This window comes from Camellia sinensis, unplaced genomic scaffold (assembly GCF_055761805.1).
Source record: "Camellia sinensis isolate YWXY unplaced genomic scaffold, ASM5576180v1 Unanchor4, whole genome shotgun sequence".
In the NCBI taxonomy this organism is placed as follows: domain Eukaryota; kingdom Viridiplantae; phylum Streptophyta; class Magnoliopsida; order Ericales; family Theaceae; genus Camellia; species Camellia sinensis.
In genome coordinates this window covers 8,514,248-8,536,471 of record NW_028129277.1, presented here as the reverse complement: position 1 = coordinate 8,536,471, position 22,224 = coordinate 8,514,248, and positions in this window count along the sequence as shown.

Sequence of the window (22,224 nt, the reverse complement as noted above, 5' to 3'; positions counted from 1 at the left end):
GCGCATTACGGGTCGAGAACACCTATACGGATTCTCCTGCACAGTGGCAGATATGTAAATACGGGGTTTCCGTACCATTTCTTGCGCATTACGGTTCGAACACGCGAACACCTATACGGATTGTCCTGCACAGTGGCAGATATGTAAATACGGGGTTTCCGTACCATTTCTTGCGCATTACGGTTCGAATACTCGAACACCTATACGGATTCTCCTGCACAGTGGCAGATATGTAAATACGGGGTTTCCGTACCATTTCTTGCGCATTACGGTTCGAACACTCGAACACCTATACGGATTGTCCTACACAGTGGCAGATATGTAAATACGGGGTTTCCGTACCATTTCTTGCGCAATACGGTTCGAACACTCGAACACCTATACGGATTGTCCTGCACAGTGGCAGATATGTAAGTACGGGGTTTACATACCATTTCTTGCGCATTACGGTTCGAACACTCGAAAACCTATACGGATTCTCCTGCACAGTGGTAGATATGTAAATACGGGGTTTCCATACCATTTCGTGCGCATTACGGTTCGAACACTCGAACACCTATACAGATTCTCCTGCACAGTGGCAGATATGTAAATACGGGGTTTCCGTACCATTTCTTGCGCATTACGGTTCGAACACTCGAACACCTATATGGAATCTCTTGCACAGTGGCAGATATGTAAATACGGGGTTTAGATACCATTTCTTGCGCATTACGGGTCGAACACTCGAACACCTATACGGATTCTCTTGCACAGTGGCAGATATGTAAATACGGGGTTTCCGTACCATTTCTTGCGCATTACGGTTCGAACACGCGAACACCTATACGGATTGTCCTGCACAGTGGCAGATATGTAAATACGGGGTTTCCGTACCATTTCTTGCGCATTACGGTTCGAATACTCGAACACCTATACGGATTCTCCTGCACAGTGGCAGATATGTAAATACGAGGTTTCCGTACCATTTCTTGCGCAATACGGTTCGAACACTCGAACACCTATACGGATTCTCCTGCATAGTGGCAGATATGTAAATACGGGGTTTCCGTACCATTTCTTGCGCATTACGGTTCGAACACTCGAACACCTATACGGATTCTCCTGCACAATGGCAGATATGTAAATACGGGGTTTACATACCATTTCTTGCGCATTACGGTTCGAACACTCGAAAACCTATACGGATTCTCCTGCACAGCGGCAGATATGTAAATACGGGGTTTCTATACCATTTCTTGCGCATTACGGTTCGAACACTCGAACACCTATACAGATTCTCCTGCACAGTGGCAGATATGTAAATACGGGGTTTCGGGACCATTTCTTGAACATTACGGTTCGAACACTCGAACACCTATATGGATTCTCCTGCACAGTGGCAGATATGTAAATACGGGGTTTAGATACCATTTCTTGCGCATTACGGGTCGAACACTCGAACACCTATACGGATTCCCCTGCACAGTGGCAGATATGTAAATACGGGGTTTCCGTACCATTTCTTGCGCATTACGGTTCGAACACTCGAACACCTATACGGATTCTCCTGCACAGTGGCAGATATGTAAATACGGGGTTTCCGTACCATTTCTTGCGCATTACGGTTCGAGCACTCGAACACCTATACGGATTCTCCTGCACAGTGGCAGATATGTAAATACGGGGTTTACATACCATTTCTTCCGCGTTACGGTTCGAACACTCGAACACCTATACGGATTCTCCTGCACAGTGGCAGATATGTAAATACGGGGTTTCGGGACCATTTCTTGCGCATTACGGTTCGAACACTCGAACACCTATATGGATTCTCCTGCACAGTGGTAGATATGTAAATACGGGGTTTCCGTACCATTTCTTGCGCATTACGGTTCGAACACTCGAACACCTATACGGATTCCCCTGCACAGTGGCAGATATGTAAATACGGGGTTTCCGTACCATTTCTTGCGCATTACGGTTCGAACACTCGAACACCTATACGGATTGTCCTGCACAGTGGCAGATATGTAAATACGGGGTTTCCGTACCATTTCTTGCGCATTACGGTTCGAACACTCGAACACCTATACGGATTCCCCTGCACAGTGGCAGATATGTAAATACGGGGTTTCCGTACCATTTCTTGCGCATTACGGTTCGAACACTCGAAAACCTATACGGATTCTCCTGCACCGTGGCAGATATGTAAATACGGGGTTTCCATACCATTTCTTGCGCATTACGGTTCGAACACTCGAACACCTATACAGATTCTCCTGCACAGTGGCAGATATGTAAATACGGGTTTTCCGTACCATTTCTTGCGCATTACGGTTCGAACACTCGAACACCTATACGGATTCTCCTGCACAGTGGCAGATATGTAAATACGAGGTTTCCGTACCATTTCTTGCGCATTACGGTTCGAACACTCGAACACCTATACGGGTTCCCCTGCACAGTGGCAGATATGTAAATACGGGGTTTACATACCATTTCTGGCGCATTACGGTTCGAACACTCGAACACCTATACGGATTCTCCTGCATAGTGGCAGATATGTAAATACGGGATTTACCTACCATTTCTTACGCATTACGGTTCTAACACTCGAACACCTATACGGATTCTCCTGCACAGTGGCAGATATGTAAATACGGGGTTTCCGTACCATTTCTTGCGCATTACGGTTCGAACACTCGAACACCTAGACGGATTCTCCTGCACAGTGGCAGATATGCAAATACGGGGTTTACATACCATTTCTTGCGCATTACGGTTCGAACACTCGAACACCTATACGGATTCTCCTGCACAGTGGCAGATATGCAAATACGGGGTTTAGATACCATTTCTTGCACATTACGGTTCGAACACTCGAACACCTATACGGATTCTCCTGCACAGTGGCAGATATGTAAATACGGGGTTTCCGTACCATTTCTTGCACATTACGGTTCGAACACTCGAACACCTATACGGATTCTCCTACACAGTGGCAGATATGTAAATACGGGGTTTCCGTACCATTTCTTGCGCATTACGGGTCGAACACTCGAACACCTATACGGATTCCCCTGCACAGTGGCAGATATGTAAATACGGGGTTTCCGTACCATTTCTTCCGCATTACGGTTCGAACACTCGAAAACCTATACGGATTCTCCTGCACAGTGGCAGATATGTAAATACGGGGTTTCCGTACCATTTCTTGCGCATTACGGTTCGAACACTCGAACACCTATACGGATTCTCCTGCACAGTGGCAGATATGTAAATACGAGGTTTCCGTACCATTTCTTGCGCATTACGGTTCGAACACTCGAACACCTATACGGAATCTCTTGCACAGTGGCAGATATGTAAATACGGGGTTTCGGGACCATTTCTTGCGCATTACGGTTCGAACACTCGAACACCTATACGGATTCTCCTGCATAGTGGCAGATATGTAAATACGGGATTTACCTACCATTTCTTACGCATTACGGTTCTAACACTCGATCACCTATACGGATTCCCCTGCACAGTGGCAGATATGTAAATACGGGGTTTCCGTACCATTTCTTGCGCATTACGGTTCGAACACTCGAACACCTATACGGATTGTCCTGCACAGTGGCAGATATGTAAATACAGGGTTTCCGTACCATTTCTTGCGCAATACGGTTCGAACACTCGAACACCTATACGTATTCTCCTGCACAGTGGCAGATATGTAAATACGGGATTTACCTACCATTTCTTGCGCATTGCGATTCTAACACTCGAACACCTATACGGATTCTCCTGCACAGTGGCAGATATGTAAATACGGGGTTTCCGTACCATTTCTTGCGCATTACGGTTCGAACACTCGAACACCTATACAGATTCTCCTGCACAGTGGCAGATATGTAAATACGGGTTTTCCGTACCATTTCTTGCGCATTACGGTTCGAACACTCGAACACCTATACGGATTCTCCTGCACAGTGGCAGATATGTAAATACGGGGTTTCCGTACCATTTCTTGCGCATTACGGTTCGAACACTCGAACACCTATACGGATTCTCCTGCACAGTGGCAGATATGTAAATACGGGGTTTCCGTACCATTTCTTGCGCATTACGGTTCGAACACTCGAACACCTATACGGATTGTCCTACACAGTGGCAGATATGTAAATACGGGATTTACCTACCATTTCTTGCGCAATACGGTTCAAACACTCGAACACCTATACGGATTGTCCTGCACAGTGGCAGATATGTAAGTACGGGGTTTACATACCATTTCTTGCGCATTACGGTTCGAACACTCGAAAACCTATACGGATTCTCCTGCACAGTGGCAGATATGTAAATACGGGGTTTCCATACCATTTCTTGCGCATTACGGTTCGAACACTCGAACACCTATACGGATTCTCCTGCACAGTGGCAGATATGTAAATACAGGGTTTCCGTACCATTTCTTGCGCATTACGGTTCGAACACTCGAACACCTATACGGAATCTCTTGCACAGTGGCAGATATGTAAATACGGGGTTTAGATACCATTTCTTGCGCATTACGGTTCGAACACTCGAACACCTATACGGATTCTCCTGCACAGTGGCAGATATGTAAATACGGGGTTTCCGTACCATTTCTTGCGCATTACGGTTCGAACACGCGAACACCTATACGGATTCTCCGGCACAGTGGCAGATATGTAAATACGGGGTTTCCGTACCATTTCTTCCGCATTACGGTTCTAACACTCGAACACCTATACAGATTCTCCTGCACAGTGGCAGATATGTAAATACGGGGTTTCCGTACCATTTCTTGCGCATTACGGTTCGAACACTCGAACACCTATACGGATTCTCCTGCACAGTGGCAGATATGTAAATACGAGGTTTCCGTACCATTTCTTGCGCAATACGGTTCGAACACTCGAACACCTATACGGATTGTCCGGCACAGTGGCAGATATGTAAGTACGGGGTTTACATACCATTTCTTGCGCATTACGGTTCGAACACTCGAACACCTATACGGATTCTCCTGCATAGTGGCAGATATGTAAATACGGGGTTTCCATACCATTTCTTACGCATTACGGTTCTAACACTCGATCACCTATATGGATTCTCCTGCACGGTGGCAGATATGTAAATACGGGGTTTAGATACCATTTCGGAATCTTTTGCACAGTGGCAGATATGTAAATACGGGGTTTAGATACCATTTCTTGCGCATTACGGGTCGAACACTCGAACACCTATACGTATTCTCCTGCACAGTGGCAGATATGTAAATACGGGGTTTCCGTACCATTTCTTGCGCATTACGGTTCGAACACTCGAACACCTATACGGATTGTCCTGCACAGTGGCAGATATGTAAATACGGGGTTTCCGTACCATTTCTTGCGCATTACGGTTCGAATACTCGAACACCTATACGGATTCTCCTGCACAGTGGCAGATATGTAAATACGGGGTTTACATACCATTTCTTGCGCAATACGGTTCGAACACTCGAACACCTATACGGATTCTCCTGCACAGTGGCAGATATGTAAATACGGGGTTTCCGTACCATTTCTTGCGCATTACGGTTCGAACACTCGAACACCTATACGGATTCTCCTGCACAGTGGCAGATATGTAAATACGGGGTTTACATACCATTTCTTGCGCATTACGGTTCGAACACTCGAACACCTATACGGATTGTCCTACACAGTGGCAGATATGTAAATACGGGGTTTCCGTACCATTTCTTGCACATTACGGTTCGAACACTCGAACACCTATACGGATTCTCCTGCACAGTGGCAGATATGTAAATACGGGGTTTCCGTACCATTTCTTGCACATTACGGTTCGAACACTCGAACACCTATACGGATTCTCCTACACAGTGGCAGATATGTAAATACGGGGTTTCCGTACCATTTCTTGCGCATTACGGTTCGAACACTCGAAGACCTATACGGATTCTCCGGCACAGTGGCAGATATGTAAATACGGGGTTTCCGTACCATTTCTTCCGCATTACGGTTCGAACACTCGAACACCTATATGGAATCTCTTGCACAGTGGCAGATATGTAAATACGGGGTTTAGATACCATTTCTTGCGCATTACGGGTCGAACACTCGAACACCTATACGGATTCTCCTGCACAGTGGCAGATATGTAAATATGGGGTTTCCGTACCATTTCTTGCGCATTACGGTTCGAACACTCGAACACCTATATGGATTGTCCTGCACAGTGGCAGATATGTAAATACGGGGTTTCCGTACCATTTCTTGCGCATTACGGTTCGAATACTCGAACACCTATACGGATTCTCCTGCACAGTGGCAGATATGTAAATACGGGGTTTCCGTACCATTTCTTGCGCATTACGGTTCGAACACTCGAACACCTATACGGATTGTCCTACACAGTGGCAGATATGTAAATACGGGGTTTCCGTACCATTTCTTGCGCAATACGGTTCGAACACTCGAACACCTATACGGATTGTCCGGCACAGTGGCAGATATGTAAGTACGGGGTTTACATACCATTTCTTGCGCATTACGGTTCGAACACTCGAAAACCTATACGGATTCTCCTGCACAGTGGCAGATATGTAAATACGGGGTTTCCATACCATTTCGTGCGCATTACGGTTCGAACACTCGAACACCTATACAGATTCTCCTGCACAGTGGCAGATATGTAAATACGGGGTTTCCGTACCATTTCTTGCGCATTACGGTTCGAACACTCGAACACCTATATGGAATCTTTTGCACAGTGGCAGATATGTAAATACGGGGTTTAGATACCATTTCTTGCGCATTACGGGTCGAACACTCGAACACCTATACGGATTCTCCTGCACAGTGGCAGATATGTAAATACGGGGTTTCCGTACCATTTCTTGCGCATTACGGTTCGAACACGCGAACACCTATACGGATTGTCCTGCACAGTGGCAGATATGTAAATACGGGGTTTCCGTACCATTTCTTGCGCATTACGGTTCGAATACTCGAACACCTATACGGATTCTCCTGCACAGTGGCAGATATGTAAATACGAGGTTTCCGTACCATTTCTTGCGCAATACGGTTCGAACACTCGAACACCTATACGGATTCTCCTGCACAGTGGCAGATATGTAAATACGGGGTTTCCGTACCATTTCTTGCGCATTACGGTTCGAACACTCGAACACCTAGATGGATTCTCCTGCACAGTGGCAGATATGTAAATACGGGGTTTACATACCATTTCTTGCGCATTACGGTTCGAACACTCGAACACCTATACGGATTCTCCTGCACAGTGGCAGATATGTAAATACGGGGTTTAGATACCATTTCTTGCACATTACGGTTCGAACACTCGAACACCTATACGGATTCTCCTGCACAGTGGCAGATATGTAAATACGGGGTTTCCGTACCATTTCTTGCACATTACGGTTCGAACACTCGAACACCTATACGGATTCTCCTACACAGTGGCAGATATGTAAATACGGGGTTTCCGTACCATTTCTTGCGCATTACGGTTCGAACACTCGAAGACCTATACGGATTCTCCGGCACAGTGGCAGATATGTAAATACGGGGTTTCCGTACCATTTCTTCCGCATTACGGTTCTAACACTCGAACACCTATACAGATTCTCCTGCACAGTGGCAGATATGTAAATACGGGTTTTCCGTACCATTTCTTGCGCATTACGGTTCGAACACTCGAACACCTATACGGATTCTCCTGCACAGTGGCAGATATGTAAATACGAGGTTTCCGTACCATTTCTTGCGCATTACGGTTCGAACACTCGAACACCTATACGGATTCCCCTGCACAGTGGCAGATATGTAAATACGGGGTTTACATACCATTTCTGGCGCATTACGGTTCGAACACTCGAACACCTATACGGATTCTCCTGCATAGTGGCAGATATGTAAATACGGGATTTACCTACCATTTCTTACGCATTACGGTTCTAACACTCGATCACCTATATGGATTCTCCTGCACGGTGGCAGATATGTAAATACGGGGTTTAGATACCATTTCTTGCGCATTACGGTTCGAACACTCGAACACCTATACGGATTGTCCTGCACAGTGGCAGATATGTAAATACAGGGTTTCCGTACCATTTCTTGCGCAATACGGTTCGAACACTCGAACACCTATACGTATTCTCCTGCATAGTGGCAGATATGTAAATACGGGATTTACCTACCATTTCTTGCGCATTGCGATTCTAACACTCGAACACCTATACGGATTCTCCTGCACAGTGGCAGATATGTAAATACGGGGTTTCCGTACCATTTCTTGCGCATTACGGTTCGAACACTCGAACACCTAGACGGATTCTCCTGCACAGTGGCAGATATGTAAATACGGGGTTTACATACCATTTCTTGCGCATTACGGTTCGAACACTCGAACACCTATACGGATTCTCCTGCACAGTGGCAGATATGTAAATACGGGGTTTCCGTACCATTTCTTGCGCGTTACGGTTCGAACACTCGAACACCTATACGGATTCTCCTGCACAGTGGCAGATATGTAAATACGGGGTTTCCGTACCATTTCTTGCGCATTACGGTTCGAACACTCGAACACCTATACGGATTGTCCTACACAGTGGCAGATATGTAAATACGGGGTTTCCGTACCATTTCTTGCGCAATACGGTTCAAACACTCGAACACCTATACGGATTCTCCTGCACAGTGGCAGATATGTAAGTACGGGGTTTACATACCATTTCTTGCGCATTACGGTTCGAACACTCGAAAACCTATACGGATTCTCCTGCACAGTGGCAGATATGTAAATACGGGGTTTCCATACCATTTCTTGCGCATTACGGTTCGAACACTCGAACACCTATACAGATTCTCCTGTACAGTGGCAGATATGTAAATACAGGGTTTCCGTACCATTTCTTGCGCATTACGGTCCGAACACTCGAACACCTATATGGAATCTCTTGCACAGTGGCAGATATGTAAATACGGGGTTTAGATACCATTTCTTGCGCATTACGGGTCGAACACTCGAACACCTATACGGATTCTCCTGCACAGTGGCAGATATGTAAATATGGGGTTTCCGTACCATTTCTTGCGCATTACGGTTCGAACACGCGAACACCTATACGGATTGTCCTGCACAGTGGCAGATATGTAAATACGGGGTTTCCGTACCATTTCTTGCGCATTACGGTTCGAATACTCGAACACCTATACGGATTCTCCTGCACAGTGGCAGATATGTAAATACGGGGTTTCCGTACCATTTCTTGCGCATTACGGTTCGAACACTCGAACACCTATACGGATTGTCCTACACAGTGGCAGATATGTAAATACGTGGTTTCCGTACCATTTCTTGCGCAATACGGTTCGAACACTCGAACACCTATACGGATTGTCCGGCACAGTGGCAGATATGTAAGTACGGGGTTTACATACCATTTCTTGCGCATTACGGTTCGAACACTCGAAAACCTATACGGATTCTCCTGCACAGTGGCAGATATGTAAATACGGGGTTTCCATACCATTTCGTGTGCATTACGGTTCGAACACTCGAACACCTATACAGATTCTCCTGCACAGTGGCAGATATGTAAATACGGGGTTTCCGTACCATTTCTTGCGCATTACGGTTCGAACACTCGAACACCTATATGGAATCTCTTGCACAGTGGCAGATATGTAAATACGGGGTTTAGATACCATTTCTTGCGCATTACGGGTCGAACACTCGAACACCTATACGGATTCTCCTGCACAGTGGCAGATATGTAAATACGGGGTTTCCGTACCATTTCTTGCGCATTACGGTTCGAACACGCGAACACCTATACGGATTGTCCTGCACAGTGGCAGATATGTAAATACGGGGTTTCCGTACCATTTCTTGCGCATTACGGTTCGAATACTCGAACACCTATACGGATTCTCCTGCACAGTGGCAGATATGTAAATACGAGGTTTCCGTACCATTTCTTGCGCAATACGGTTGGAACACTCGAACACCTATACGGATTCTCCTGCACAATGGCAGATATGTAAATACGGGGTTTCCGTACCATTTCTTGCGCATTACGGTTCGAACACTCGAACACCTATACGGATTCTCCTGCACAATGGCAGATATGTAAATACGGGGTTTACATACCATTTCTTGCGCATTACGGTTCGAACACTCGAAAACCTATACGGATTCTCCTGCACAGTGGCAGATATGTAAATACGGGGTTTCCATACCATTTCTTGCGCATTACGGTTCGAACACTCGAACACCTATACAGATTGTCCTGCACAGTGGCAGATATGTAAATACGGGGTTTCGGGACCATTTCTTGAACATTACGGTTCGAACACTCGAACACCTATATGGATTCTCCTGCACAGTGGCAGATATGTAAATACGGGGTTTAGATACCATTTCTTGCGCATTACGGGTCGAACACTCGAACACCTATACGGATTCCCCTGCACAGTGGCAGATATGTAAATACGGGGTTTCCGTACCATTTCTTGCGCATTACGGTTCGAACACTCGAACACCTATACGGATTGTCCTACACAGTGGCAGATATGTAAATACGGGGTTTCCGTACCATTTCTTGCGCAATACGGTTCAAACACTCGAACACCTATACGGATTCTCCTGCACAGTGGCAGATATGTAAGTACGGGGTTTACATACCATTTCTTGCGCATTACGGTTCGAACACTCGAAAACCTATACGGATTCTCCTGCACAGTGGCAGATATGTAAATACGGGGTTTCCATACCATTTCTTGCGCATTACGGTTCGAACACTCGAACACCTATACAGATTCTCCTGTACAGTGGCAGATATGTAAATACAGGGTTTCCGTACCATTTCTTGCGCATTACGGTCCGAACACTCGAACACCTATATGGAATCTCTTGCACAGTGGCAGATATGTAAATACGGGGTTTAGATACCATTTCTTGCGCATTACGGGTCGAACACTCGAACACCTATACGGATTCTCCTGCACAGTGGCAGATATGTAAATATGGGGTTTCCGTACCATTTCTTGCGCATTACGGTTCGAACACGCGAACACCTATACGGATTGTCCTGCACAGTGGCAGATATGTAAATACGGGGTTTCCGTACCATTTCTTGCGCATTACGGTTCGAATACTCGAACACCTATACGGATTCTCCTGCACAGTGGCAGATATGTAAATACGGGGTTTCCGTACCATTTCTTGCGCATTACGGTTCGAACACTCGAACACCTATACGGATTGTCCTACACAGTGGCAGATATGTAAATACGGGGTTTCCGTACCATTTCTTGCGCAATACGGTTCGAACACTCGAACACCTATACGGATTGTCCGGCACAGTGGCAGATATGTAAGTACGGGGTTTACATACCATTTCTTGCGCATTACGGTTCGAACACTCGAAAACCTATACGGATTCTCCTGCACAGTGGCAGATATGTAAATACGGGGTTTCCATACCATTTCGTGCGCATTACGGTTCGAACACTCGAACACCTATACAGATTCTCCTGCACAGTGGCAGATATGTAAATACGGGGTTTCCGTACCATTTCTTGCGCATTACGGTTCGAACACTCGAACACCTATATGGAATCTCTTGCACAGTGGCAGATATGTAAATACGGGGTTTAGATACCATTTCTTGCGCATTACGGGTCGAACACTCGAACACCTATACGGATTCTCCTGCACAGTGGCAGATATGTAAATACGGGGTTTCCGTACCATTTCTTGCGCATTACGGTTCGAACACGCGAACACCTATACGGATTGTCCTGCACAGTGGCAGATATGTAAATACGGGGTTTCCGTACCATTTCTTGCGCATTACGGTTCGAATACTCGAACACCTATACGGATTCTCCTGCACAGTGGCAGATATGTAAATACGAGGTTTCCGTACCATTTCTTGCGCAATACGGTTGGAACACTCGAACACCTATACGGATTCTCCTGCACAGTGGCAGATATGTAAATACGGGGTTTCCGTACCATTTCTTGCGCATTACGGTTCGAACACTCGAACACCTATACGGATTCTCCTGCACAATGGCAGATATGTAAATACGGGGTTTACATACCATTTCTTGCGCATTACGGTTCGAACACTCGAAAACCTATACGGATTCTCCTGCACAGTGGCAGATATGTAAATACGGGGTTTCCATACCATTTCTTGCGCATTACGGTTCGAACACTCGAACACCTATACAGATTCTCCTGCACAGTGGCAGATATGTAAATACGGGGTTTCGGGACCATTTCTTGAACATTACGGTTCGAACACTCGAACACCTATATGGATTCTCCTGCACAGTGGCAGATATGTAAATACGGGGTTTAGATACCATTTCTTGCGCATTACGGGTCGAACACTCGAACACCTATACGGATTCCCCTGCACAGTGGCAGATATGTAAATACGGGGTTTCCGTACCATTTCTTGCGCATTACGGTTCGAACACTCGAACACCTATACGGATTCTCCTGCACAGTGGCAGATATGTAAATACGGGGTTTCCGTACCATTTCTTGCGCATTACGGTTCGAGCACTCGAACACCTATACGGATTCTCCTGCACAGTGGCAGATATGTAAATACGGGGTTTACATACCATTTCTTGCGCATTACGGTTCGAACACTCGAACACCTATACGGATTCTCCTGCACAGTGGCAGATATGTAAATACGGGGTTTCGGGACCATTTCTTGCGCATTACGGTTCGAACACTCGAACACCTATATGGATTCTCCTGCACAGTGGTAGATATGTAAATACGGGGTTTCCGTACCATTTCTTGCGCATTACGGTTCGAACACTCGAACACCTATACGGATTCCCCTGCACAGTGGCAGATATGTAAATACGGGGTTTCCGTACCATTTCTTGCGCATTACGGTTCGAACACTCGAACACCTATACGGATTGTCCTGCACAGTGGCAGATATGTAAATACGGGGTTTCCGTACCATTTCTTGCGCATTACGGTTCGAACACTCGAACACCTATACGGATTCCCCTGCACAGTGGCAGATATGTAAATACGGGGTTTCCGTACCATTTCTTGCGCATTACGGTTCGAACACTCGAAAACCTATACGGATTCTCCTGCACCGTGGCAGATATGTAAATACGGGGTTTCCATACCATTTCTTGCGCATTACGGTTCGAACACTCGAACACCTATACAGATTCTCCTGCACAGTGGCAGATATGTAAATACGGGTTTTCCGTACCATTTCTTGCCCATTACGGTTCGAACACTCGAACACCTATACGGATTCTCCTGCACAGTGGCAGATATGTAAATACGAGGTTTCCGTACCATTTCTTGCGCATTACGGTTCGAACACTCGAACACCTATACGGATTCCCCTGCACAGTGGCAGATATGTAAATACGGGGTTTACATACCATTTCTGGCGCATTACGGTTCGAACACTCGAACACCTATACGGATTCTCCTGCATAGTGGCAGATATGTAAATACGGGATTTACCTACCATTTCTTACGCATTACGGTTCTAACACTCGAACACCTATACGGATTCTCCTGCACAGTGGCAGATATGTAAATACGGGATTTACCTACCATTTCTTGCGCATTACGGTTCGAACACTCGAACACCTAGACGGATTCTCCTGCACAGTGGCAGATATGTAAATACGGGGTTTACATACCATTTCTTGCGCATTACGGTTCGAACACTCGAACACCTATACGGATTCTCCTGCACAGTGGCAGATATGTAAATACGGGGTTTACATACCATTTCTTGCACATTACGGTTCGAACACTCGAACACCTATACGGATTCTCCTGCACAGTGGCAGATATGTAAATACGGGATTTCCGTACCATTTCTTGCACATTACGGTTCGAACACTCGAACACCTATACGGATTCTCCTACACAGTGGCAGATATGTAAATACGGGGTTTCCGTACCATTTCTTGCGCATTACGGTTCGAACACTCGAAGACCTATACGGATTCTCCGGCACAGTGGCAGATATGTAAATACGGGGTTTCCGTACCATTTCTTCCGCATTACGGTTCTAACACTCGAACACCTATACGGATTGTCCTGCACAGTGGCAGATATGTAAATACGGGGTTTCCGTACCATTTCTTGCGCATTGCGGTTCGAACACTCGAACACCTATACGGATTCTCCTGCACAGTGGCAGATATGTAAATACGGGGTTTCCGTACCATTTCTTGCGCATTACGGTTCGAACACTCGAACACCTATACGGATTCTCCTGCACAGTGGCAGATATGTAAATACGGGGTTTACATACCATTTCTGGCGCATTACGGTTCGAACACTCGAACACCTATACGGATTCTCCTACATGGTGGCAGATATGTAAATACGGGGTTTCGGGACCATTTCTTGCACATTACGGTTCGAACACTCGAACACCTATATGGATTCTCCTGCACGGTGGCAGATATGTAAATACGGGGTTTAGATACCATTTCTTGCGCATTACGGTTCGAACACTCGAACACCTATACGGATTGTCCTGCACAGTGGCAGATATGTAAATACGGGGTTTCCGTACCATTTCTTGCGCATTACGGTTCGAACACTCGAACACCTATACGGATTCTCCTGCACAGTGGCAGATATGTAAATACGGGGTTTCCGTACCATTTCTTGCGCATTACGGTTCGAACACTCGAACACCTATACGGATTCTCCTGCACAGTGGCAGATATGTAAATACGGGGTTTCCGTACCATTTCTTGCGCATTACGGTTCGAACACTCGAACACCTATACGGATTGTCCTACACAGTGGCAGATATGTAAATACGGGGTTTCCGTACCATTTCTTGCGCAATACGGTTCGAACACTCGAACACCTATACGGATTCTCCTGCACAGTGGCAGATATGTAAGTACGGGGTTTACATACCATTTCTTGCGCATTACGGTTCGAACACTCGAAAACCTATACGGATTCCCCTGCACAGTGGCAGATATGTAAATACGGGGTTTCCGTACCATTTCTTGCGCATTACGGTTCGAACACTCGAACACCTATACGGATTGTCCTGCACAGTGACAGATATGTAAATACGGTGTTTCCGTACCATTTCTTGCGCAATACGGTTCGAACACTCGAACACCTATACGGATTCTCCTGCATAGTGGCAGATATGTAAATACGGGGTTTACATACCACTTCTTGCGCATTACGGTTCTAACACTCGAACACCTATACGGATTCTCCTGCACAGTGGCAGATATGTAAATACGAGGTTTCCGTACCATTTCTTGCGCATTACGGTTCGAACACTCGAACACCTATACGGATTCTCCTGCACAGTGGCAGATATGTAAATACGGGGTTTCTGTACCATTTTTTGCGCATTACGGTTCGAACACTCGAACACCTATACGGATTGTCCTACACAGTGCCAGATATGTAAATACGGGGTTTACATACCATTTCTTGCGCAATACTGTTCGAACACTCGAACACCTATACGGATTCTCCTGCACAGTGGCAGATATGTAAATACGGGGTTTACCTAACATTTCTTGCGCATTACGGTTCGAACACTCGAACACCTATACGGATTCTCCTGCACAGTGGCAGATATGTAAATACGGGGTTTCCGTACCATTTCTTGCGCATTACGGTTCGAACACTCGAACACCTATACGGATTCCCCTGCACAGTGGCAGATATGTAAATACGGGGTTTCCGTACCATTTCTTGCGCATTACGGTTCGAACACTCGAACACCTATACGGATTGTCCTGCACAGTGGCAGATATGTAAATACGGGGTTTCCGTACCATTTCTTGCGCATTACGGTTCGAACACTCGAACACCTATACGGATTCTCCTGCACAGTGGCAGATATGTAAATACGGGGTTTACATACCATTTCTGGCGCATTACGGTTCGAACACTCGAACACCTATACGGATTCTCCTACATGGTGGCAGATATGTAAATACGGGGTTTCGGGACCATTTCTTGCACATTACGGTTCGAACACTCGAACACCTATATGGATTCTCCTGCACGGTGGCAGATATGTAAATACGGGGTTTAGATACCATTTCTTGCGCATTACGGTTCGAACACTCGAACACCTATACGGATTGTCCTGCACAGTGGCAGATATGTAAATACAGGGTTTCCGTACCATTTCTTGCGCAATACGGTTCGAACACTCGAACACCTATACGGATTCTCCTGCATAGTGGCAGATATGTAAATACGGGATTTACCTACCATTTCTTGCGCATTGCGGTTCTAACACTCGAACACCTATACGGATTCTCCTGCACAGTGGCAGATATGTAAATACGGGGTTTCCGTACCATTTCTTGCGCATTACGGTTCGAACACTCGAACACCTAGACGGATTCTCCTGCACAGTGGCAGATATGTAAATACGGGGTTTACATACCATTTCTTGCGCATTACGGTTCGAACACTCGAACACCTATACGGATTCTCCTGCACAGTGGCAGATATGTAAATACGGGGTTTCCGTACCATTTCTTGCGCATTACGGTTCGAACACTCGAACACCTATACGAATTCTCCTGCACAGTGGCAGATATGTAAATACGGGGTTTCCGTACCATTTCTTGCGCATTACGGTTCGAACACTCGAACACCTATACGGATTGTCCTACACAGTGGCAGATATGTAAATACGGGGTTTCCGTACCATTTCTTGCGCAATACGGTTCGAACACTCGAACACCTATACGGATTCTCCTGCACAGTGGCAGATATGTAAGTACGGGGTTTACATACCATTTCTTGCGCATTACGGTTCGAACACTCGAAAACCTATACGGATTCCCCTGCACAGTGGCAGATATGTAAATACGGGGTTTCCGTACCATTTCTTGCGCATTACGGTTCGAACACTCGAACACCTATACGGATTGTCCTGCACAGTGACAGATATGTAAATACGGGGTTTCCGTAGCATTTCTTGCGCAATACGGTTCGAACACTCGAACACCTATACGGATTCTCCTGCATAGTGGCAGATATGTAAATACGGGGTTTACATACCACTTCTTGCGCATTACGGTTCTAACACTCGAACACCTATACGGATTCTCCTGCACAGTGGCAGATATGTAAATACGAGGTTTCCGTACCATTTCTTGCGCATTACGGTTCGAACACTCGAACACCTATACGGATTCTCCTGCACAGTGGCAGATATGTAAATACGGGGTTTCTGTACCATTTTTTGCGCATTACGGTTCGAACACTCGAACACCTATACGGATTGTCCTACACAGTGCCAGATATGTAAATACGGGGTTTACATACCATTTCTTGCGCAATACTGTTCGAACACTCGAACACCTATACGGATTCTCCTGCACAGTGGCAGATATGTAAATACGGGGTTTACCTAACATTTCTTGCGCATTACGGTTCGAACACTCGAACACCTATACGGATTCTCCTGCACAGTGGCAGATATGTAAATACGGGGTTTCCGTACCATTTCTTGCGCATTACGGTTCGAACACTCGAACACCTATACGGATTCCCCTACACAGTGGCAGATATGTAAATACGGGGTTTCCGTACCATTTCTTGCGCATTACGGTTCGAACACTCGAACACCTATACGGATTGTCCTGCACAGTGGCAGATATGTAAATACGGGGTTTCCGTACCATTTCTTGCGCATTACGGTTCGAAACTCGAACACCTATACGGATTCTCCTGCACAGTGGCAGATATGTAAATACGGGGTTTCCGTACCATTTCTTGCGCATTACGGTTCGAACACTCGAACACCTATACGGATTGTCCTGCACAGTGGCAGATATGTAAATACGGGGTTTCCGTACCATTTCTTGCGCAATGCGGTTCGAACACTCGAACACCTATACGGATTCTCCTGCACAGTGGCAGATATGTAAATACGGGGTTTACATACCATTTCTTGCGCATTACGGTTCGAACACTCGAAAACCTATACGGATTCTCCTACACAGTGGCAGATATGTAAATACGGGGTTTCCATACCATTTCTTGCGCAATACGGTTCGAACACTCGAACACCTATACGGATTCTCCTGCACAGTGGCAGATATGTAAATACAGGGTTTCCGTACCATTTCTTGCGCATTATGGTTCGAACACTCGAACACCTATACGGATTCTCTTGCACAGTGGCAGATATGTAAATACGGGGTTTAGATACCATTTCTTGCGCATTACGGGTCGAACACTCGAACACTTATACAGATTCTCCTGCACAGTGGCAGATATGTAAATACGGGGTTTCCGTACCATTTCTTGCGCATTACGGTTCGAACACTCGAACACCTATACGGATTGTCCTGCACAGTGGCAGATATGTAAATACAGGGTTTCCGTACGATTTCTTGCGCAATACGGTTCGAACACTCGAACACCTATACGGATTCTCCTGCATAGTGGCAGATATGTAAATACGGGATTTACCTACCATTTCTTGCGCATTACGGTTCTAACACTCGAACACCTATACGGATTCTCCTGCACAGTGGCAGATATGTAAATACAGGGTTTCCGTACCATTTCTTGCGCATTACGGTTCGAACACTCGAACACCTAGACGGATTCTCCTGCACAGTGGCAGATATGTAAATACGGGGTTTACATACCATTTCTTGCGCATTACGGTTCGAACACTCGAACACATATACGGATTCTCCTGCACAGTGGCAGATATGTAAATACGGGGTTTACATACCATTTCTTGCGCATTACGGTTCGAACACTCGAACACCTATACGGATTCTCCTGCACAGTGGCAGATATGTAAATACGGGGTTTCGGGACCATTTCTTGCACATTACGGCTCGAACACTCGAACAACTATATGGATTCTCCTACACAGTGGCAGATACGTAAATACGGGGTTTACATAGCATTTCTTGCGCATTACGGTTCGAACACTCGAACACCTATACGGATTCCCCTGCACAGTGGCAGATATGTAAATACGGGGTTTCCGTACCATTTCTTGCGCATTACGGTTCGAACACTCGAACACCTATACGGATTGTCCTGCACAGTGACAGATATGTAAATACGGGGTTTCCGTACCATTTCTTGCGCAATACGGTTCGAACACTCGAACACCTATACGGATTCTCCTGCACAGTGGCAGATATGTAAATACGGGGTTTACATACCATTTCTTACGCATTACGGTTCGAACACTCGAACACCTATACGGATTCTCCTGCATAGTGGCAGATATGTAAATACGGGGTTTACATACCATTTCTTACGCATTACGGTTCGAACACTCGAACACCTATACGGATTCTCCTGCACAGTGGCAGATATGTAAATACGGGGTTTACATACCATTTCTTGCACATTACGGTTCGAACACTCGAACACCTATACGGATTCTCCTGCACAGTGGCAGATATGTAAATACGGGGTTTCCGTACCATTTCTTGCACATTACGGTTCGAACACTCGAACACCTATACGGATTCTCCTACACAGTGGCAGATATGTAAATACGGGGTTTTCGTACCATTTCTTGCGCATTACGGTTCGAACACTCGAAGACCTATACGGATTCTCCGGCACAGTGGCAGATATGTAAATACGGGGTTTCCGTACCATTTCTTCCGCATTACGGTTCGAACACTCGAACACCTATACGGATTCTCCTGCATAGTGGCAGATATGTAAATACGGGATTTACCTACCATTTCTTACGCATTACGGTTCTAACACTCGAACACCTATACGGATTCTCCTGCACAGTGGCAGATATGTAAATACGGGATTTCCGTACCATTTCTTGCGCATTACGGTTCGAACACTCGAACACCTAGACGGATTCTCCTGCACAGTGGCAGATATGTAAATACGGGGTTTACATACCATTTCTTGCGCATTACGGTTCGAACACTCGAACACCTATACGGATTCTCCTGCACAGTGGCAGATATGTAAATACGGGGTTTGCATACCATTTCTTGCACATTACGGTTCGAACACTCGAACACCTATACGGATTCTCCTGCACAGTGGCAGATATGTAAATACGGGGTTTCCGTACCATTTCTTGCACATTACGGTTCGAACACTCGAACACCTATACGGATTCTCCTACACAGTGGCAGATATGTAAATACGGGGTTTCCGTACCATTTCTTGCGCATTACGGTTCGAACACTCGAAGACCTATACGGATTCTCCGGCACAGTGGCAGATATGTAAATACGGGGTTTCCGTACCATTTCTTCCGCATTACGGTTCTAACACTCGAACACCTATACGGATTGTCCTGCACAGTGGCAGATATGTAAATACGGGGTTTCCGTACCATTTCTTGCGCATTACGGTTCGAACACTCGAACAGCTATACGGATTCTCCTGCACAGTGGCAGATATGTAAATACGGGGTTTCCGTACCATTTCTTGCGCATTACGGTTCGAACACTCGAACACCTATACGGATTCTCCTGCACAGTGGCAGATATGTAAATACGGGGTTTACATACCATTTCTGGCGCATTACGGTTCGAACACTCGAACACCTATACGGATTCTCCTACATGGTGGCAGATATGTAAATACGGGGTTTCGGGACCATTTCTTGCACATTACGGTTCGAACACTCGAACACCTATATGGATTCTCCTGCACGGTGGCAGATATGTAAATACGGGGTTTAGATACCATTTCTTGCGCATTACGGGTCGAACACTCGAACACCTATACGGATTGTCCTGCACAGTGGCAGATATGTAAATACAGGGTTTCCGTACCATTTCTTGCGCAATACGGTTCGAACACTCGAACACCTATACGGATTCTCCTGCATAGTGGCAGATATGTAAATACGGGATTTACCTACCATTTCTTGCGCATTGCGGTTCTAACACTCGAACACCTATACGGATTCTCCTGCACAGTGGCAGATATGTAAATACGGGGTTTCCGTACCATTTCTTGCGCATTACGGTTCGAACACTCGAACACCTAGACGGATTCTCCTGCACAGTGGCAGATATGTAAATACGGGGTTTACATACCATTTCTTGCGCATTACGGTTCGAACACTCGAACACCTATACGGATTCTCCTGCACAGTGGCAGATATGTAAATACGGGGTTTCCGTACCATTTCTTGCGCATTACGGTTCGAACACTCGAACACCTATACGGATTCTCCTGCACAGTGGCAGATATGTAAATACGGGGTTTCCGTACCATTTCTTGCGCATTACGGTTCGAACACTCGAACACCTATACGGATTGTCCTACACAGTGGCAGATATGTAAATACGGGGTTTCCGTACCATTTCTTGCGCAATACGGTTCGAACACTCGAACACCTATACGGATTCTCCTGCACAGTGGCAGATATGTAAGTACGGGGTTTACATACCATTTCTTGCGCATTACGGTTCGAACACTCGAAAACCTATACGGATTCCCCTGCACAGTGGCAGATATGTAAATACGGGGTTTCCGTACCATTTCTTGCGCATTACGGTTCGAACACTCGAACACCTATACGGATTGTCCTGCACAGTGACAGATATGTAAATACGGGGTTTCCGTACCATTTCTTGCGCAATACGGTTCGAACACTCGAACACCTATACGGATTCTCCTGCATAGTGGCAGATATGTAAATACGGGGTTTACATACCACTTCTTGCGCATTACGGTTCTAACACTCGAACACCTATACGGATTCTCCTGCACAGTGGCAGATATGTAAATACGAGGTTTCCGTACCATTTCTTGCGCATTACGGTTCGAACACTCGAACACCTATACGGATTCTCCTGCACAGTGGCAGATATGTAAATACGGGGTTTCTGTACCATTTTTTGCGCATTACGGTTCGAACACTCGAACACCTATACGGATTGTCCTACACAGTGCCAGATATGTAAATACGGGGTTTACATACCATTTCTTGCGCAATACTGTTCGAACACTCGAACACCTATACGGATTCTCCTGCACAGTGGCAGATATGTAAATACGGGGTTTACCTAACATTTCTTGCGCATTACGGTTCGAACACTCGAACACCTATACGGATTCTCCTGCACAGTGGCAGATATGTAAATACGGGGTTTCCGTACCATTTCTTGCGCATTACGGTTCGAA